The sequence below is a fragment of the Papaver somniferum genome, chromosome 4 (assembly GCF_003573695.1).
Source record: "Papaver somniferum cultivar HN1 chromosome 4, ASM357369v1, whole genome shotgun sequence".
NCBI lineage: Eukaryota > Viridiplantae > Streptophyta > Magnoliopsida > Ranunculales > Papaveraceae > Papaver > Papaver somniferum.
Genome location: NC_039361.1, coordinates 107030106 through 107043669, shown reverse-complemented (window position 1 = coordinate 107043669; position 13564 = coordinate 107030106). Strand labels below are relative to the sequence as shown.

Here is a 13564-nt window from a genome sequence, read left to right as displayed (position 1 = left end):
ACAAACTATTATTTGTGGTCACAAATCATGGAGATGCATATTGCTGAAAAAGAAAAAACCTCCTTTATTATGGGAAGGACAAGAAAACCTACCGAGGAAGATCCAAGATATGAGAAGTGGCACACAGATAATCAAAAAATCAAGAGATGGTTGGTGATGTCTATGTCACCTGAAATCATGAAGAGATATATTCGGTTACCTACTTCTAGAGAGATTTGGGATGCATTATCTAAAGACTTTTATGATGGAGATGATGAGATGCAGGTATTTACTCTAAATCGACGAGCGTTTTCGGCAAAACAAAATGGCAGAGCACTCTCAATTTATTATGGAGAACTAACTGAAATATTTGGAGAGCGGGATCATTGTGACAAGGTGGTTATTGAGAATTATAATGATATTGAAGCCTATCGAAAATCAATTCAGCGCCTAAGGGAGCATATATTCCTTGCTGGATTAGATGAAAGTTTTGAACAGATCCGTGGTGAAATCTTGAGAAAGGATATTATTCCTGAATTGGAATCATGTTATGCACTCGTTCGTCGTGAATCTGTTCGACGTACAACGATATCAAAAGAATAGGAAGAAGTTGAACCTGCTTCTACGGAAACTCGAAACCGGTACAATCAAAAAGGGTCTTTTCAGAGATACTCAAAGACTAAGGTGGACAAGTCATCACTTAAGTGTACACACTGTAATCAATCTGGACATACAATTGACATGTGTTTCGAGTTGGTTGGATATCCAGATTTGTGGGATCAACATCTGGAGAGGAAGAAGGAGACAAAGAAAAATTCTGGTGCTCCAATGGATTCAACAAAGAAAGGAAAGGATTCCATGGTAATATCTTCATCAGTAGCAAGGACATGTAACGATGGTAAGTTTTTAAATGTTTCTTCACTTGTTTCGAATAATTCATGGATAGTTGATTCCGGTGCCACAGACCATATGACATGTGATTCTAAAAAAATCTCTCCCCTTAAACAATCCTTACAAAAAACAGTCTCTACTGCAAATGGCTCACAAGATCCAATCACTACAAGAAAAGTCGCTTTTAGTGGCAATACATTGTGTCATGAAAACCAATTTCTTCGTTACAAAAAGAATTGAGCGGCACAAAAAATTTCGTCACCTATAGCGAGTCGTTGAAAGTGTTCTGTGACGTCCATAAGAAATTGTCACCGAATTTTTTGATTAGTGACATAAGTCTTTTTGCCATCAAAACTATCTTTTCGTGAGCAAATAAAATTGACACTGTTCACTAATTTTGTGATGAAGAATTTTGTCACTCTAAGTATTTTTTGGTGAGGAAAACATTTTACCACTTAAACTAGTTTTAGCGGCGGAATTTGTTCGTCTCAAAATATACTTATAGTGAAGAAACAAAATCGTCACATAAAATGATTTTAGCCGCGAAATTTATTTTGTCTCTGAAAAATTTATAATTTAGCTGCGAAATAATTTTTGTCTCAGAATAAAAAATGAATGGAAAAAACAAGTTGTCTCTAAAAATAACGACCAATTAGAATTGTCTTTGTATGGTGAATAACGAATATCATTGTCTCCAAAACAACTTTTCCAACCAATATCATTGTCATTTTACCGACAAAATTACCAGTCTCAAAAGTTATTACAGGCTATCACCAAATTTTCTTTAGTGATAGCCTAGACTATCCCATCATTATCAAGAGATTTATTACACATTACGCAAATATAAATAAATAAACATTGTGAACAATACTTGTTAGCTTCAAATTTATTAAAACAATATCCAAACTAAAAAACATCTGATTATCACTTCCAATACAAAAAATGATGCTAAGTTTAAAACATTTGACAAGTGAAAATTTTACTGTTGCTCTTGCATTACGTTTTCTGTTGTTCTATCAGAGCTAATGTCGCTTGGATCACTTCTGCGCATCATATTTTGTTGTTCACGGATCATGCTTAGAGTGAATATTTCATTTTCTTGTAATTTTTTGATCATCTCATTTTGTGCGCGTAGCTTGAATTCTGTCAGCATGTTTTGTATCATACCATGAAGTGCTTCATCATCAGAATCAGCAGTGGCTATAGTACGTCAGCATCTTCGCTTTCTCTTCAAACTTCAGCACATATTTCTGCCTTAGTGGGTGGTGTAGCTCCCTTTGTAACAACTCATTGATTTTATCCTATAAATAATGTAAATAAAATTAGTACAAGCAAAGAGTGACACTAGTGATTGCATCTGTGCTAAAGGGACTAAATAAAACTTTTTCATGTATGGTAAGCAAGAGTGAAACTAATGATGACCACAACATCACATGAAGGTGCAACAATAATGGTTGGTCTTTAAACAAGCGTGAGAGTTACTGGAACACAGTCAGACGATGAGCTTAGAATTCACGAGGGTGTGGTCATTAATAAAAATAACAATCAAATTCGTTTTTCAATTAGATAATATAGAATATTGAGTTTGCACTTAATCGTGCCCATGACAACTAACAGAAATAAAACATTAGTATTGTATACTCACCTATAAATTCCTCTAAGAACTTCTTTAACATTTGTAGAGTAGTGTCCAGATGAACTCCTTCTGAAAATGGAAACCAAATCAATTTTCAACTTTAAGTTTTAATACACTAATCTACGGGGGAAAAAACAGATAGTACAAATATGCATAACTTGACCCTGTCAATCAGGGAATCTATATCGAGGACTTGTGTTTCACTCCAAGACTTGTACCTGAGTGCTTCTATAGGACAAACTATTACCACAAACTCGTTTGCGAGTTTGGGGGCCATTCTCGCATAGAGGCTCTCCATTTAATTCTGAAAACAAAACAACCAGCTTTCCTTTGTTAGCATCCATCCGTACATCTAGTCCAATCCCCGTGTCAATCCCACGTTCTTTGGTGTGGATGTTGTATCTATAAATACAAAGTGGATCATTTTTGTATGCAGGTGATGAATCTCTTGTAAGTGTAAATCAAGTACAGTAGTAAAAGGCTCAAAGCACTTCACAAGCTGCTGAGGCGCAAACCATCCTGCAAAAATTATTATGAGTCTTTGCTCTATAGCCTAAGGGTATATGTTTCTGCAGTTCTGTAAATGCTGTGAGCATGTAAAATGGCTCCTCTACAGCCCAAGAGTTAGGTCTCTGTGGATTAAACAGAGGAACTTCTGTTTCCATGACAAAGGAATTGGCTCCTCGCCCTTCTTGCCAGAAAGGGGGGTATGAACTTATAAATCGTAGTTCTATCCAATATCTAGTTACTAGTGAATTCACATACTACATTTGGGACAGAAATATAGCAGAAGATGATAGTAATAGGTGCCAATTGACTTAAATTTATATCTTTCCGTTAAAAATAAGTGAACTAAATAGTCATGTATATCCAGTCTCCAACTGTAGGTATGCAGATTATGAGTATTTCAGTAGCCCAATTCTGGGATAGAAAGAAGTAAAATTCTATTGAAGCAGGGTTTACTTAGAAGATCAGTTAGCCATATCAATAATCAGTTGAATAATCTTACTCAGCTAACCGTTAAAATCTATGAAAACAACACAATACGGGAGGTAGAGAATGATACAGACCCCAGCTTTCATCTGATTGAGGTCACCATTTGTGTGTACAAGCAAGTAATTACGCAACTTTGTATGACCTGAATCAAACAACCAAAAAGAAAAACAATCAAATATTGAGTAAATTATACACTGTAGAATTAAACACAAACATTCAGCTTATGTGAATATTGAGAGCACGGATTAACACATGCCAAAGCATCCTTGTGCTGGGGAGCCTTCCATAGCTTGTCAATATCCCGATCTGATTTGCAACATTCAACTATCAAATTTAGAGGTGTGGGTGTGAAACATGAAAGAAGTATCACTACTTTGTGATTCAGTGAAGCAATCATATCATATCTTATCCCATCCTATCATATCCTATATGAATTGGTGGTATCATCGGATTTTAATGTAAACATTAGATTGGCACAGAAAAATAGTGACCTTTTAAGAATGACAAGAGTGATGACTTCTTGAGTCCAGTTGAACTCACTGCCATTATGCCCAATTTCGTGTTGCTGCAAATTAAAAACACAACAAATCGATTCAATTAACAAGACAAAGTTACAAAATAGGGGTTTTGTATTAAAAAAAATTATGAACATAAAATCCTAAAATCAAACAAATTGAAAAGATGAACAAATGCACAATACTTCATGTACTCTGAAAAGATGAACAAATGCACAATACATCAAAATAGGGGTGTTGCTCTACTATATCCCCTCCCACTTCTTCCACTTTGAATACTTGAGGATTTCGGACTGCATTGGATCTAGATGTGTTTGATGAACTTCTTTCTCTCCTCCTTCTCTGGGAATCACCAGGGATGATTTTTGTTCGCGATTGAGTATGGCCGATTGGTAAAGACGGACTTCATTTTTCTGGATGGAAGGAGATTTAGAAGAGAAAAGGGATTGCGGAGGTGGTAGAGAGTCCAGATTGAGTTAGGTTTTCTTTTTCTTTTGGCCGGAGTGAGCGGAGGTATCGAGAAAGGGATGGAGAAGAAAGTGAAATGAGAGAACAAGAATTAGGCTTTTGATGAAAACTTTGGATGGCCAGATCTTAGCCTGAGATACAATCAATACGGATTATGAAATCTTTTGAATGGTAGAAATTTGTCCTGGAGTTTTCATACGGATTAGGGAAAGTGTACGTGTGATATGCACCAGGTTCTAGTGAGAGTTCGTATTTCGACTAGTCAAAAAGGTCCTGAAGTATGGTTCACGTTAATATATTTAGAGTTATGATGTTGATTTTGACTATCCAATGATACTTTTGGCTCGCACTTGTTAATTTAGAATTCTGATATACATTTCAGCTATTCATAGATATCATGAAGCAAAATTTTGATTCATACTAGTACATAATTATAGTTTCGGAGTAAATGTCAAGTAGTTGGAGAGGTAATGAAGGAAATTTTGGTTCACAACTCCTCAATCAAAAGAAATTTGGATATATTAGAGGAAATTTGGATAATTATAGTGAGATCGTAGGATTATTGAACGAAATGAGAAGATACCGAGAATATTTCAAACCGAGTTTACAAGTTTTTGTCATACTGGCAACATTGGAGTAAGGAGGTATTGGATTGTAGATTCTTAGGTTACAAGATAATTTTTTGGCACAGTAATACATTTATGCTTGTAATTAATTTTGAATTTCATGAAAATTTCGAGTCATCGTAAAAAAATTGATTATGGATAATAGTATGTTGTGTACATATGCATGGTGTTTTTAAAATTGAGCCCGTTTCATCAAATTGTAAATACATATTTTAATATATTCTTCATAAATATTGAATTAAAGCGAGATCGCTCTAGGGAAGGGTCAGTGAACCATAACAAATGAATTATGAACCATGGTTCACCATATCAGGTACCAATATCATAACACCGTCAAACATACAAAAATGATACAATGCCATCAATGATAAAAACTGAGACGGACCTTAATAAAAACGATTAGTTTTAGTAATTATATTTATGAAAAATTACTTCGAGGAATAAATTTATTTTCGCTAATTTATAAGTTTTTTAAATATTATGTTTTAGGTGATAAAATATATTGTTACCAAAAAATTATTCTTCAACAGCCATGTTTTTTTGACACCATAAAGAATTCTTTGTGACGATAATTTAATAATCACTGACATCAAGAACTGCGGTAAATTTATAGTGTCCCTGAAAATGACTACAACCAAAAAATTTAGTTCGTCACAGGTGTTCTTTCTTGTGACGATTAGAAATAGTTACTATATAAATATTTGCAACAAAAAATGTTGATGGCCACTAAAATTAAATATAGCGTAAAACTTTTAATTTTGTTACTGTAAAATTAGTTAGTGGCGAATTAATTTTGTCACTACAACTTTTTTTTTTGTAACGAAAGTTATAGATCATCACCGAAACGATTCTATGTCAACTTTTTAGCATCGTCACAATAGAATTAAATGGTGACGAAAATATATTATTACAAAAAACTTATCAGTGACTAAACTTTATTTTGTCTCTAAATGTAGTCACTAAAAACTATTGAGTGACGAAACCTGAGTCCCGTCGCAAAAAAGCTAACAACAGTGACAACCAATTTTTTTGCCACAATAAGTAGGCTTTAGCAATGAAATATTCTTTGCTGCAAAAACTGTTGTCACCAAAGCCTCATTTTCTTGTAGTGAATTACTGGTGAAGGGTCAATATCTCTCACTGAAACTTTAAACTTAGATTCTGTCTTAATAGTTCCTACATTAGACTGTAATCTCCTATCAGTTTCCCAAATAACTAATACTTTACATTGTGTAATGATATTTTGGTCTGACTGTTGTGTTTTTAAGGACATCACAACGAAGCAAACGATTAGTTATGGTGTTAAGCGTGGGAAGTTGTATTATCTGGATTTGGTGTCAAGTAGTTCGGATAAGCCGCGTCAAACTCTTCTTGATGATGGTTCTGAGGGGGACAGACAAAAATCTCAAATTTTGTTATGGCATTGACGATTGGGACATGCGTCGTTTGGTTATTTAAAAAAATTATTTCCTAGTTTGTTTGCAAAACTTGATATTTCTAGTTTTCATTGTGAAGTATGTGAACTTGCAAAAAGCCATCGTTCTTCTTTTTCATTATCATTCAATAAGAGTCCAGTTCCTTTTATGATCATACACTCTGATGTTTGGGGGCCATCTAAAACTACTCCCTGGGTGGTTCAAGATGGTTTGTTACTTTTATTGATGATTGCACTAGAATGACGTGGGTGTGTCTCATGAAAAACAAAAGTGAAGTTACCGCCTTGTTTCAAAAGTTCCATAAGATGATTAACACACAGTACAACAAACAGATTCAAGTACTTCGTAGTGATAATGGTGGTGAATATATGGATTCTGACCTTGAGCATTATTTTGAGGGACACGGGATTATTCATCAAACTACTTGCTCTAATACGTCTCAGCAGAATGGAGTAGCAGAGAGAAAGAATCGTCACTTACTGGAAGTGTCCCGTGCTTCGTTGATAGAACCACATATGCCACTGATGTATTGGGGAGAGGCACTTACTTCTGCAGCATAGCTTATCAATCGAGTGCCATCCAGTACCATTGTGTTTCAAACACCCCATCAAGCTCTTGCTGAAGCAGTTGTGGCTCCAACTGTTCCTAATCTGCCGCCTCATGTGTTTGGTTGTGTAGCTTATGTTCATCTGCACAAGAACCAACGTGATAAGTTGGCTCCTAGAGCTCTGAAGTGTATATTTGTGGGATATGCAACAACTAAAAAGGGATATCGTTGCTATCATCCTCCAACCAAAAGAATGTTTGTTACTTTGGATGTTGTATTTCATGAAGATACTATGTATTTTTCATGTGAGTCTGAACTTCAAGGGGAGTACCATAAGGAAATTCAGACTCTTAACTTTGATGAAGATATATCGGAAATTGATGTATCTATTATTGTCAACTCTGATGATATGGTAAGAGAATCTGTTGATGAAAGTTCTTCACGAGAAGAAACAGAAAGTACAGTATTAGATCGTGATATAGAGATTCAAGATAAGGTTATGATAGAAGAGATTCCAGAGTCTACGTTACCTCAAGAACACCAAACCAATCGTCTGCTACGGATGTTCTTGAAGAATCTAGGAGACAACTTACACAACGTGTAAACAGAGGTATTCTTAAACCCAGATATGAACCTGAAATCTCTAGTAAGGTTAAGTACCCTATGAGTCATTATATCTCTCACCATCGTTTATCTAAAGCTAATAAGGCATTCGTGAATCAACTATCTATTGTTTTTATTCCTAACAATGTGCCGGAAGCAATAGTTGTCCAAAATGGAGAGAAGCTATAGAAGAAGAAATGAGGTCCCTTTTCAGAATGATACTTGGGATTATGTTGATTGTCCAGAATGAAGAAAAATTGTGGGGTGTCGTTGGATTTTCACCATTAAATACAAGGAAAATGGTGAGATTGAACGTTATAAAACAAGATTAGTTTCTAAAGGGTACAACCAAACTTATGGTATCGACTACACAGAAACCTTTTCTCCAGTAGCGAAAATCAACACAGAACGAGTATTGTTATCGTTTGCTGCAAACTTGGATTGGCTTTTGCAACAGTTTGATGTAAAGAATTCCTTCTTGCATAGTGAATTAACTGAAGAAGCTTACATGGAGCTACCACCTGGTATTTCATTTCCAGGATCTCATGGTAAGAAGGTATGTAAGCTAAACAAGTCATTGTATGGACTAAAACAATCTCCAAGGGCCTAGTTTGGCAGATTCACCAAATTTATGAGGAACTTTGGATATCGTCAGAGTAATTATGATCATACTTTGTTCATAAATAAAAGGAAGGATAAAATTACTGCTCTTATCATATATGTAGATGATATGGTGGTGACAGGAAATGATCTAGAGGAGAGGAAATCTTTGCAAAGATACTTATCAAAGGAATTTCAAATGAAAGATCTTGGTTCATTGAAATACTTCCTTGGGATTGAAGTTTCTCGATCCAGTGAAGGAATTTTCTTATCACAAAGGAAATATGTTCTTGATCTGTTAAAATAAGTGGGCATGTCAGCATGTCAGCCAATCCATACACCTTTAGAAGAAAAGCTAAATCTGTCTATTGAACCTGATCAAGTTCCTGCTGATAAAAGGAGATATCAAAGACTTGTGGGGAGATTGATGTATCTATATCACACAAGGCCATATCTTGCTTATGCACTCAATGTTGTTAGTCAATTCATGCACAATCCAGGTGAACAACATATGGATGCAGTATTACGTATTTTGAGGTATTTGAAGTCTGCTCCTGGAAAAGGAATTTTATTCTCTAAAAATTAAGAGTATAGAAAGGTTGTGGCATATACAGATTCTGACTATGCAGGAGAAATAGATGGCAGATGTTCTATTGCAGGCTACTTTACCTTTGTGGGAAGTAACTTAGTTACTTGGAGAAGTAAGAAACAAAATATTGTTACACGATCAAGCGCAGAGGCTGAATTCAGAGGTATGACAGATGGCATTTGTAAAACTTTGTGGTTGAGGCTTCTCCTTAAGGATTTGGGGGTTCCTCTCAAGGATCCTATTACTCTGTATTGTGATAACAAAGCGGTGCCTTATATTGCTCATAATCCTGTTCAGCATGATCGTACTAAACATGTGGAGGTTGACAGGTTCTTCATCAAAGAGAAGCTGGACAACAACATTATTGAGCTGCCACCGGTTCGGTCTGAAGAACAACTTGCAGATATTCTCACACATGGAGTGTCATGCAAAAAATACTTGAGTTTTCTGGACAAGTTGGGCATGTGTGATATCTATGCACCAACTTGAGGGGGAGTGTTAATATATATCCTTATTTAAGGATAATATAGTGTTTCCTAGTATATAGGATCTTTGCTTTACCATAATATTGGGCTCTATATATACATGAGATGTGTAACCAGAATTGATAAGATTATCATAATAAGAATTATCTTCTTCTTGATCCTATATTTGTGAAGAGGAATAAGTGCCTTACTCATGATTTGATTGTGGATGAAACCAAGCTTCTGGTGATGGAGCCGAAGAAAAGAAAAGATTGTGGCGATACAAATACTTCAACAGTGATGGAGGCAAAGAAAAGAAAAGATTGTGGTGATACTTCAACGGTGATTGAGACGAAGAAAAGGGCATATAGAAGAAAAGATTGTGTTATTGGTACAAATACGCCAACTGTGGTGGAGACCAACAAGAAAAGATCCGTGACAGAGAAGAAGAAAAGAGCTTTTAGGAGTAAGAAGTGCCTTCCTCATGATTTAATTGTGGATGAAATATTGACCAGGCTTCCAGTCCCGACACTGCTACTCTCTGCTCTGGTATCTAAACTCTGGTATCACTCCATCCATAATGATCATAAACGCTTTACTCGTTCTCATTTCCTTCAGTCGCAGAAACACCCCCAAGTTGTCCTTAGTCTCTTAAATGTCAGGGAAAAATGGATTGTTAAAGAGAGTATTCCTACGTACGGCTGTCACTTTTTCAAAGTGTATGATCGTGAAAACGAAAATGCTCTACAGTTTGACAAGTCTCTAGGTGGTGTTGTTGGTCGTGATCAATGTGAAATGGTCGGTTACTGTCATGGTCTACCTTGTATAGCTGATACTCAACTGCAACTGCTTACATGATTTCGGACCCAAACAGGAAAGACTTTCTCTTCATCTATCCGGCCGTCAGTGCCCGCATCACCTGTCACGGGTTTGGGTTCGATCGCTCAGCAAACGAATACAAGTTGGTAAGTATTTTTCGTACTTTTCAAAAAGAGCTCAACTTCGTGGTGTATACATTGGGAACTAAGTCATGGAGAAACATCACTGCTACAACCACGCCCATATCAGGTCACGGCGGCCGTCCTGTTACAAAGATAAGAGCGCCCACGGGTAGTGATAAATCAGCCATCTACTGTGCCACTATCGATGGATGTCTGGTTTGGAAGATAGTAGCAACTTTGGGGGGAGTAGGATCTAACGATATCCAGCATGATGACAGTAATGCTGTTAGTAATGAGGTGGAGATGCTACTGTCGTTCAATCTCCGTGATGAGAAGTTTCAGTTCATTCAGCTACCAGCTAAGATTACAACGGGCATACTTGTCGATTATCCTCATCTTCTGGAGTTCAAGGGATTTCCTTGTATTGCGCGTGTCGAAAAAATATCAAGGAATGTAAGTGATTATCCTCATCGGTGCCGTGGTGATCATCAGGGAAGTAGTAATAATAGTTGCTGCTGCTGTTGTAAAATTCATTTGTACGTATTGAAGGATACTGTCAAGCAAGTGTGGGTTAAAGAGGAGAGTTTTGATGTTCGGATAAATTCTACTCCCACATGCTCAAGGAAGCTGGAACCAGAGCCCTGCTGTTTTTGCTTCGGCAGTGCTACTACACTTCCTACCTGCATCTACAGTTTCTCAGATCAGATGTTGCTTTACTGGTTCAAAGGAAAATATCTTCAAGTTTACAACTTACGTTCTGAAAAACTTCAGCTTGTAAGGCCTTTTCGTCATAGAGAGGATGTGCTCTTTCGAGCTAAGATAGAAGAAGCGCGGCACATCTATAGTTCTGGTGATAATGATTTTTATCGTTCCAATTTGGATTATCAGCTGCACTGTCATGAGGAGAACTTCGTTTCTCTGCAAACCTTCATACCAGAAGGAGTCGAAGGAGTTGATGCTGATGATTTTTCTAAGTTAGATTTGGAGCCATGTTTGGGATACATGTTTATCTACAGATGCTCCAAAGTGTATTATCCTTTTTTTTAATTAGTACGCATATGTACTAACTTATCTTGATTACTGTCATCAGATTAGTAGATTAATCTAGTAGTTAAGTTTTGGAGTTATGAGCATGATTTATCAAGAGAACCTGGAATTATATCTCAGATTATATGATGAGCATATCAGGTGAAATCATCATAAATTGCATATTATGTTCGGAATTTATGTTGGTCTATGGATTATACCTAGATTTCTTTTCCTCAAAAGGGTGATGAAGTGCGCGGTTCAATGAGGTTGAGATTTTATACAGTAATATGCAGAATTCTGGATCAGTGATTTTGTCCTCTCTTTCCTGGCAGAGGTGGGAGATAAAGGTACACAGACTGAACTTAATAGTCTTTTTTTTTTTTTTCAGTTTTCATCTCAATTCTATCTGTAGATGCTAAAGCAAGACCAGATTATTTAAATAAATGAGCTGCACGTGGTTGCAGGTACTCAGATAACTAACAAGTGTCATTAACCGTTGATACCGTCTAAACTCGGACTGCCCTTAATTCTAATGTTTTAGTTCATCTTTTCAACTTCATGCTCGTTATTTCAAGCCACTGGGTCATCTGACCTCCAATTCTCTGAAACGTGGACCAACTCATCCTCTTTTTTCATCGTATGTATATGAAAATGTTGAACTCTTGTTGAGAACTCGCAGATTTGTGTCAGACTAGATAGGTTAAAATCCTTGCAGATGTATGTCAGCCTAGATAGATTTAAGTGTTGAATTGTTTAGTACTCCCTCCGTTACTTTTTAATAGGCCAGTTTTTATAAATAAATATTTCAAAAAAATAGGCCAGTTTCCTAATTGGGAAAGTCAAATGTTACTTTAATTTTCTGGGACCATTTTTCTTTTAACTTCTTTTGATGACAAGTGTTATGTGGACCATTTCACTTATTTCTTTGGCTGACAAGTGTCATGGGGACCATTTCACTTCACTTTTTTTTATTGACAAGTATGTAGAGGACCACTTTCAATAATTAGTTCTCTTAATTTCCTTAATTTTCTCAACAAAAAAAAACTGGCCTATTAAAAAGTAACGGAGGGAATATATAAAGACATGTTTTTTGTTGCTGTTGTTATATTTAGGGCGCATTAACCATGTTTTTTGCTGCTGTCAAGTTTACTAATTTAGGCTTGACCAAATGAAACTGGCATGACTGTTGTTTGTGGTACATGCATTTATGGTTTGTTTGTTTCTTCTTAAATTGAAGAAGGATTCTTCAGTATATCATATATTCTTCACACTAGAGGTGCATTAGTTTGTGGTTATCTAATAGTCACATGGGTACGAGAGTGTGAAGCACTAAAGGTTGACGGCCAGTGTACAGGGATATTTTGAAATACAATGTGTCGTACTGTCGTTGTCACCCAGACTTGTGTACATTTATATGTTTCAGAACTTTTTTGATCCAAAAAACCACTTTCTCGTGTTCTTAAATGTGCTAAATTCAACCCCATGACCGAACTCTCTGTATTGTAATTCAGAAATTGTGAACAATACGATTTCTTGGCAGTGTTGGATTGTGTGCTAAACTTTACTTTTGTTGCTGGCAAGGATAACAATATAAGTTTCCTGTCTTCAATTGGCGAGGCTTTTTTGTTTTCCTTACCTTGGTATCACTATCTGTTTTGCAGCCATGACCTGAGCAACACTCGAGAAGAAAGAGAGATCAGTAGAAGTCAGAAAAAGATGGAATTGTGTACTTATTTTAATGGCAACTGCAAGATGAAATTTAGCTTATATAAAGACAACTCTTTTTATTGATGTTTAGAAAATCTCTCAAAACTAAACACAAGCTTTAATCTTGCTCATATGATCAACCACAACTTTGGTGATCATATATATATAGAACTATGAATTCCTTTTCCTAGTCCTATTACCTTATTACATGTCTTTCCTTTTCTTAGAACTAGATGACTTCTAATTCCCTTAGGATTACATCAATTTCCTAATCTTGTCCTAACCAACTTGTTAGTGACTTCTATGTTGAAGTTTAACCAACATTCTCCCCGTTAAGCTTCAACCTTACCCGTGACATATCTTGTACTCCAATCAGTTGTCTCATTTCTTCAAACTTGATCTGAGCTAATGCCTTTGTCAATATATCTGCTTTCTGCTCAGTTCCTGGTATGTGTTCAACGTTGATGATCTCCTTCTCGATACATTCTCGTATGAAATGATACCTTTTGTGAATGTGTTTCGTCTTCCCATGAAACA

The 13564-nt window shown here is 36.1% G+C and overlaps 1 long non-coding RNA gene across 2 annotated transcripts; it reads right to left on the bottom strand.

The window, feature by feature from the left end:
* Nucleotides 1-1754: 1754 nt before the first annotated feature.
* Nucleotides 1755-4535, bottom strand: LOC113274152. 2 transcript variants are annotated; one of them, XR_003322830.1, is made up of 5 exons: nucleotides 4203-4535; nucleotides 3994-4067; nucleotides 2725-3644; nucleotides 2516-2575; nucleotides 1755-2171 (listed from the first exon to the last, which is right to left on the bottom strand). It is a non-coding gene; the product is annotated as an uncharacterized LOC113274152 (long non-coding RNA). The 2 variants fall into 2 exon arrangements; XR_003322831.1 differs by having other exon boundaries at nucleotides 4240-4535.
* Nucleotides 4536-13564: the final 9029 nt, after the last annotated feature.